This window comes from Triticum aestivum, chromosome 7B, assembly GCF_018294505.1.
Source record: "Triticum aestivum cultivar Chinese Spring chromosome 7B, IWGSC CS RefSeq v2.1, whole genome shotgun sequence".
NCBI lineage: Eukaryota > Viridiplantae > Streptophyta > Magnoliopsida > Poales > Poaceae > Triticum > Triticum aestivum.
The window spans coordinates 170640932-170650338 of NC_057813.1; positions in this window are offsets into that span (position 1 = coordinate 170640932).

Consider the following 9407-nt stretch of genomic DNA (forward strand, 5'->3'; position numbering starts at 1 on the left):
CCTTGGCATTATCTTGCTTCTCTGGCTCGTCTTGGCCTTCTTGATATGCACTTGAGTCTCCCAAAGGAGTTGATCCTCCTTACTTGGTCCGACCTTGGTGCTGTAATCTTGCCTTTGAGCCTGTGCACAGTCCGGGCAACAGACCCAGGGTTTGTTGTACCGACAGGAGCCCCCGGGCCTAGCACGAACGCACCGATGGGCGTCGTCGGGGTAGGTCCTAATAAGTGCACAGGTACGAGCACAAAGGGCAGCTCCACTCCTTGGGACCTTCTTTGCTTTCCTCTTAACTTGAATTCCAATCAGTTCCCAGTTTCCCCGCACGTCGCGTAATGCCAACCTTGGTGGGGCCAACCTTGTAATGGACCGTGAATGACTTTAACGCACAGGCGGGTAACTGCCAATTCACTCTTCCCACCATGCCCTTATCCCTCAGCCACGTATGCCACATGCATTGAGTGGAGTAGGTAATGGAGGCGCGTGGTGCGGAAGAGCATCAAGGTAGAGGCCTGGTCTTCTGGGATTGGTGGAGGGGGGCTGTAACATCCCAATTTTCAATTTGGATGTTATACATAGATCATCATATGCACATCATTTTTATTCTTGCATTTTCTTGTGATCCTAGAAATCTTAAGCAACTCAAGGACCCAAGGAGAGAGTTGGAGGTTTCACAAAATTCATATTTGAATTTATTTCAATTTGAAAACAGGATCAATTTGATTTTATTATTTTTCTCTCCAATTATTTCCAATATTAAAAAAATGAGGGAAGATAATATGACTTCTTCAACCTAAGAGAAATATTGGAGAAAGAATTTTATAACCAAATTATTTATTTATTTGTATTTTATTTGCTATTTTATTTGAATTAGAAGATATTGCATTTTTGAAAGTTGCATCTTAGTCCAGAAAAATGTTCATCTTGTCCTAAATATTAGGTTTGGACGGTGAAAATTGTTTGTGGAATTTTTAGATTTTTTAATATTTATTTAGGAATTTTTCCTTCACGGCGAAATTGTTTTAAAAAAAGGTTCGGACCGACTGGGCTGAAGCCCAGCCGGCCTAGTGTCACGCCATCTCGCCTTGCATCGCCTTCCTCGTCGTGGCCGACCGGGACTCCACCGAAGTCCGGTGCCGACATGGCCCCGGCCGGCCCCTCCTCCAAGTCGGAGCCGACCCCAACCCCTTCCTTAAATACCCGCTGCCACCGCCCCTCTCCCCTCGTCCAGCCCCGCCACAGCAACCACCGCCGCCACAACCGCCGCCGCGCCGCCGGCCGCAAGCACAGCGCCGTCGCTACCGAAGCTCGCCGCCGCCCCGCGCCGCCTCCCCGCAGACCCGCGCCGCCTCCCCGCAGCCCCGCGCCGCCACCCATCGCCCGCGCCGCCGCTCGATGCCCGCGCCGTCGCCCGCCGCCACCGAGCCACCGCCATTGACCATCGCCCACGAATCGGTATGTACCGTTTTATTTTCTTCGGTTTTTCTTCAGTTCAGTTTAGTTAGATCTTTTTTTGTAGTTTTTCTTATTTAACGAACGTTCGTTCGTTCATTCGTTCGTTTTAACGGACGATTTTCGTTGGATTAGATCTGTTAGCGAACGTTCGCGCTCTAGTTTTTTCTTTTTAGTTTATTTTCGACCAGGGACCTATCCACGATTAGTTTTCTCGCGATTTAGCCCTGATCTTAAAACTAGCATAACTTTTTACTCGTTTATCCAAATTAGATGAAACCAGCGCCTAAATCTTCGTATCGTTGTTGTTTCCAGTTAACCAACTCGAACATGGTTTTGGTACTGTAAAATTTGAGTTTAGTCCACATTAGTAAACGATCTTGTTCCGTTCATATTTTGAGTTTCGTTTCTCCGTTTGAGTTGAATCTTTTTGCAAATCATAGCTAATCAGTTATACCTACTGCTAAGATGTAATTCACATGATAATATTGCTATTAGGTTTGACTTATGTTAGTTTAAGCCATTTGTTTGTTTCGGGTTTAATTTGGATCTTTTCTCGGTTTTCTTGTTGTTTCATTTGAGTGATTGCTTATGTATGCTATTGTTTGTCTATGTTGGATTACCCGGAGTGCGAAGCTTGTTACTACGAATCTCTAGAGTTTGCAGATCATTAGCAAGGCAATTTACGCTTTGATCATACTCTTCTATACCCAGTTTTTACTATGCATTAGTATTGCGCCTCAAATATTTGCATGAGTAGGATTGGGAACATGTGGTTTGGTTATAGTACTTGAGGTAGGAACCTAATACCTTTTGATCACCCCGAGAATATACGTTATGCTTATTTATTTCTTAGCCACACTCGTAGATGGGGATTGGATCGTGATTCACACATGGAAGTTTGAGAGTTATTTAATCATGGATAACATTAAGGTGGGAACTTTAATATACATCTGGGTGGATTGGTTGAGGCACCTGGGGAACCCAGTGTTGCCTGTTTGAGGAAATCCCGGAGTACCCGTGTGATTTTTCCTTTGGTTCATCAGCTAGGCTGAAAGGGATCATAAGATTATTCGTGCTAGAAACTTCCGTGTGCAGCCACAAGCCATTATGGGCTCTGGCATAGTTGAGTAAGTTGCATGAGCTCTTGAAGAGGTGGACTAGCAGATGTAGGGGAAAGTAGGTGTACCGGTCCGCCCGGAGTAGGGAGTTAATGCTTCAGAAAGACTATGTCGCGATCATCCGATCATGGATGCAGTCGAGTCTTGTGGGGAAAAGTGCGAACCTCTGTAGAGTGTATAAACTAATCATGGTTAGCCGTGTCCCTAGTTATGGACATCTTGAGTATCTGGTATTTGAATTATTGATGTGGTCTCATCACTCTTAATTTAATTGAATTGGGTTTAATGATGATATTTTTAATTGGGATTTGAGTTGGGGTTACCTTCTCAAATATTGGGCAACTTGGGAGTAGTTATATAAATTTATTCCTTTGTTGTAGGAAAAAACTAGCTTTATGCAAAATCATAAACTTACAACCTCCACCAGCCAAATATTGCATGTAGATATAGTTCTTGCATCTCATTGCTTTAAAGTGTAACTCTGCCAGCATATTCAATGTGCTGACCTACACGGCTGCAATGTCTCATGTTGCAGACTACTCAGACGACGAATAAGCTGCGATAGGTTGTTGTTTTGCACTCAACTATGCCGTTGGAGTTGATGGACTCATTTACCTTCGAAGCTTCCGCAGTTATTTAGTTTAGATGGCCTTCAGCCATGATATTTTTGTGTAATCATACTCTTTATGAGGACTCGATGTAATAAGTGTGTGATTGAGTGTCAGCATTATCGATCCAGGGATGACACTGATGCATAGAGGCTTGACCGTTTGAGGTCGGGTCGCTACAAGATGGTACCAGAGCACGCACTGACTGTAGGACGCGACCACTAGAATAAGCCACATGATTTCTCTCCTCTAGTCATTTCTAATTCTCCTCTATTTCTACTCTATATATGGCGGATCCCAGGAACAAGTTCACTCAACCGGATGATGACACCCCTTTCAGACGCCACTTGAAGGAAGTCACTAAGTACTTGAACATCGGACTACCAACCTTCACGGGGACTTTCTCTACATCCGTACTGGAAGAGGAGCGCTGGAAGATCAAAGTCTGGGTACTTGGGAGGACATTTGCACCAACAATGGAGCCTATTGATTTCTACCTGGATGCACCAAGCTGGAGTATCGGAAAGAGCGTGGCAGCCCATATCACCTTTGGATGTGTATGTGAGGTGTACCACAAGGAGCTGGAGAATACTATTTATCAAATATGTGGCTGCCGAGATGAAAAATGGGAGATGATTCATACCAGGAGGGATGGATCAATTGCAGCCTACATTCAAGAGATGGGAGATCATATTCATCAACAAGAGAATCAACAAATTATCCACATAAAGAAGATCAAGAAACTGGTGAAGAGAAACAACGAGCTAGAAGAGGAACTCAAGTTTACACGCAATGGATATGAGGAAGAGATTGCCGTACTACTAGAGAAGCATGTAGACCTGAAGAGGAAGGTAGGACTACCAGTGGAGAATCACAAGCGAGAACCAGCCAAGGAGATCTGTTCGGAGGACTACATCATCCTAGATGACACCGGTACGGATAGTGATGCAAATGATGACAACGATGACGACTACATTGACGAAGCTGGAGCAGATATTATGGAGTCTTCCTCTGATGAAAGTTTCTAGATGACCACCATTGTAACTAGTAGTATTCCCACCAAGTAGTTATCAACGATCGGGTTTGTAATCATAGGTTAGACCGATTGTGTGATTTTTGTGTGCTCTTGAATGAGGTGAATTGATTGTGTTTGTCTCATGAGCATATGGGTAGTGAATCTCTCTTAGACCTCAATTCTATTCTATTTTCTCACCCCTTCTAACCCATCAGATGCCTCCGAGACATGACAATGGATTTGCATTCCCGTCGGAGCTCATTCAGTTGATCCAGCAGCAAAATGCCTTGATGCAGATACTAGTTCAAAACCAGAACCAAGGCAACAACAACAACAAAAACCCACCACCACCACCCCCTGTTGACCACCTAGCCCGTTTCCTAAGGTTGAATCTGCCAGTGTTCTCTAGTAGCACCGAGCCGATTGTTGCAGATGATTGGCTCCGCAAGATTGGAAGAGAGCTAACCACTGCAGGATCCACAGATGCGGAGAGAGTGTGTTTTGCCGCACACCGGCTTGATGGACCCGCAACATCTTGGTGGGAGAATTTCACTGCCACTTACCCCATTGACACTGTTACATGGGATCACTTTCAGCAGGCTTTCCGCACTACCCATGTTTCAGCAGGAGCTATGAGCATGAAGAAGCGTGAGTTTTGCAACTTGCGCCAAGGAGGACGTAGAGTGGGCCAGTGTTTGGATGAGTTTAGCAAGTTAGCACGATATGCCCCTGATGACGTAGCCACAGATGCCGCTAAGCAGGAGAAGTTTCTTGAGGGACTCAACAATGAGCTGAGCATGCATTTGATGGTGGCAACTTTCAACAACTACCAGGAGTTGGTAGACATGGCTCTCATGATTGAAGGCAAGCAGCAACAGATTGATAATCGCAAGAGGACGTATGGACAAGGGAGGTATACTTCAGGAGCTCAGCAGAAGCCCCGCTATTCCCCGTACTCGGGAGGACATACCCACAACCATGGAGGACATACGCACAATGGAGCAAGTTCACACAACCACAGTGGTATCAAGAATGACAATGGGAATGGAGGAAGCAGCAGCCAGAACCGTTCCAACCCTGCAATGCCATCCAAGAGGGATCTGAGCCACATTACCTGTCTCAAGTGCCAGAAGACCGGACACTATGCCACTGAATGTCCCAAAGCAAAGAATGGAAATGGCAATGGAGGTTCCGCAAAGAAGCCCAACCCCTTCACCAAAGGACAGGTGAACCACGTCAGCATGGAGGAGATTGGGGATCAACCCGACGTAGTTGTCTGTAAGTTTTTGATTAAAGCATTTACCGCACTTGTTCTTTTCGATACTGGTGCATCGCATTCATACATATCAAGGGAATTTGTGGATAAGTATAACGTGCCAACCGTAGCCCTTAAGTCACCTATGTTAGTAAGTTCCCCAGGAGCGGAGTATATGGTTAGTAGGGGATGCTATCAGTTGCCACTAACCATAGGTAGACATGTTTTCCCCACCGACCTAATTGTTCTGGAGTCACAAGGATTGGATGTGATACTAGGAATGGATTGGATATCCAAGTTTGAAGGAAACATCGATTGCGCCAGTAAATCAATTCTTCTCACCACCCCAAAAGGAAAGAGGATCAAGTATGTATCCTGGCATGCGCCAAGGAGGAATCAAGTGAATTCCTTATCAGGAGTTCTACAGGAGGAAGTACCAGTGGTGAAGGATTACCCCGACGTATTTCCGGAGGAGTTACCAGGCATGCCACCGGATCGAGACATTGAGTTTTTGATTGAGCTATTGCTAGGCACTGGACCAATATCAAAGTGACCGTATCGGATGCCCGCAAAAGATCTAGAGGAAATTAAGACGCAGATAAAGGAGTTACTGGAGAAAGGTTACATTCGACCAAGTTCATCACCTTGGAGAGCCCCAGTGCTTCTAGTGGAGAAGAAGGATGGATCTTTAAGGATGGTTATTGATTATCGTGCACTGAATGAGGTGACGATCAAGAACAAATACCCTCTGCCGATGATCAATGATTTGTTTGATCAGTTGCAAGGAGCTAAAGTTTTCTCTAAGATCGATTTTCGATCAGGTTATCACCAGTTGAAGATCCGAGAGCAGGATATACCTAAGATAACTTTTACCACAAGGTACGGGCTATATGAGTATACCGTTATGTCATTTCGTTTGACTAACATGCCTGCCTATTTCATGAATATGACGAACAAAGTATTTATGGAGTTTTTGGATAAATTTGTCATGGTGTTCATTGATGATATATTGGTCTACTCGAAGAATGAAGAAGAGCATAAGGAGCATTTGCGTTTGGTTCTTGAGAAGCTCAGGGAACATCAGTTGTATGCCAAGTTCAGCAAATGTGAGTTTTGGTTAAAGGAAGTTGGATTTCTCGGACATGTTATATCCGGAGAAGGAATAGCAGTAGACCCTACCAAGGTTGCTTCTGTCACTAAATGGCCCCACATCAGTTGGAGAGATCAGAAGTTTTCTTGGACTAGCAGGTTATTACCGGAGGTTTATTGAGAATTTCTCCAAGATTGCAAAGCCCATGATGGAGTTATTGAAGAAGGATACCAAGTTTAAATGGACTGAGGATTGTGAGGACAATTTTCAGTAGTTGAAGAAATGTTTGGTTACACCCCCAGTACTGATTCTCCCAGACCAACGTAAGGATTTCCAAGTATATTGTGACGCTTCACGTCGAGGACTTGGAGGTGTGCTTATGCAGGAAGGAAGAGTTGTTTCATATGCCTCACGACAACTTCGACCTCATGAGTTGAATTATGCTATGCATGATTTGGAGTTAGCAGCCGTAGTGCATGCGCTGAAGACATGGAGACATTTTCTCATCGGAAACCATTGTGATGTATACGCGGATCATAAGAGTTTGAAATATATCTTCACGCAGAAGGAGTTGAACCTCAGGCAAAGGAGATGGTTGGAGCTCATAAAGGATTATGATATGAAATTGCACTATCAGCCCTGAAAGGCCAATGTCGTAGCAGATGCTTTGAGCCGCAAGAGCTACATTAACACACTCATTACCGGAGGATTACCTAAGGAGTTAGCAGATGATCTTTGAGAGCTATGCTTGGAGATAGTTCCGAGAGGTTATGTTGCAGCATTGGAAATTCAGTCCACTTTGTTGGGAAAGATAAGAGAAGCCCAGAAGACTGACAAGGAGATTGTTGATATAAAGGAAAGGATGAGTAAAGCAAAGGCTAAGGATTTCGTGAGGATGAGCACGACACTTTATGGTTTGAGGATCGCATATATGTGCCTAATGACCCTGAGATCAGGAAGTTGATTCTGCAGGAGGCCTATGATTCACCTTACTCGATTCACCCAGGCAACACTAAGATGTATCTGGATTTGAAGGAAAGTTTTTGGTGGATAGGAATGAAGAAGGATATTGCTGAGTATGTAGTAGTATGTGATGTATGTCAGAAATTCAAGGCAGAGCATCAGAAGCCAGCATGATTGCTATAGCCGTTGGCGATACCCGAATGGAAGTGGGATAAACTTGGCATGGATTTTATCACCGGATTACCCAGGACTCATTCAGGCTATGACTCTATCTGGGTTGTAGTCGATCATTTTACGAAAGTAGCCCATTTCATCCCGGTGAAGACAACCCATACGAGTGCTAAGTTGGCAAAGATATACATGACCAGGATCGTATGTTTGCATGGAGTTCCGAGGATCATTATATCAGATAAAGAAACCCAGTTTACTTTAAAGTTTTGGAATCGGTTGCATGAAACTTTGAGTACCAGGCTAGAGTTTAGTACAACCTTTCATCCACAGACAGATGGACAGACCGAGAGAGTCAATCAGATTCTGGAGGACATGTTGAGAGCTTGTGCACTAGATTATGGATCTAGTTGGGATGACAATTTGCCATATGCAGAGTTCTCTTATAACAACAGTTATCAAGCCAGTTTGAAGATGGCCCCTTTCGAAGCTTTGTATGGAAGGAGGTGCAGGACACCATTATCGTGGGATGAAGTTGGAGATCAACAGTTGTTCGGACCATACTTAAACAAAGACTCCGAGGAGAAGGTTAAGTTGATCCGCGACAGACTCAAGGTGGCCCAGTCCAGGAAAAAGAGTTATGCAGATACTAAACGCAAGGAGATAGTTTACAAAGTCAAAGACATAGCCTATCTTCATGTGTCCCCACTTTGAGGAATTAAACATTTTGGAGTCAAGGGAAAACTAGCACCACATTTTGTGGGGCCATACAGAGTTTTGGAATGCATGGGAGAAGTTGCATACAAGCTGGAATTGCCAGAAGGATTGTCAGGAGTTCATGATGTGTTTCACGTTTCCCAGTTGAAGAAATGCCATGCCGAGATGGCCGATATTCTTGTGAGAGATATAGTGCCACTGGAAGCAATTCAGTTAAATAGTGATTTGACCTATGAAGAGAAGCCAATCAAGATTCTCGAGTTTTCTAGTCAAGTTACTCGCAACAAGGTTATCAAGTTTTGCAAAGTTTAGTGGAGCCACCGTACCGAGGAGGAAGCCACCTGGGAGCGAGAGGAAGACCTTCGCAAAGACCAACCAAGCCTTTTTGCCGACCAACCCGAATCTCGAGGGCGAGATTCATCTTAAGGGGGGTAGGTTTGTAACATCCCAATTTTCAATTGGGATGTTATACATAGATCATCATATGCATATCATTTTTATTCTTGCATTTTGTTGTGATCCTAGAAATCTTAAGAAACTCAAGGACCCAAGGAGAGAGTTGGAGGTTTCATAAAATTCATATTTGAATTTATTTCAATTTGAAAAGAGGATCAATTTGATTTTATTATTTTTCTCTCCAATTATTTCCAATATTAAAAATAAATGAGAGAAGATAATATGACTTCTTCAACCTAAGAGAAATATTGGAGAAAGAATTTTAAAATCAAATTATTTATTTATTGTTATTTTATTTGCTATTTTATTTGAATTAGAAAAATATTGCATTTTTGAAAATTGCATCTTAGTCCAGAAAAATGTTTATCTTGTCCTAGATATTAGGTTTGGACGGAGAAAATTGTTTCTGGAAATTTTAGATTTTTTTATATTTATTTAGGATTTATTCCTTCGAGGCAAAATTGTTTTTTTCAAAAGGTTTAGACCGACTGGGCCGAAGCCCAGCCAGCCCAGCGTCGCGCCAGCCTGCCTCACGCCGCCTTCCCCGTCGTGGCCGACCGAGACTCCA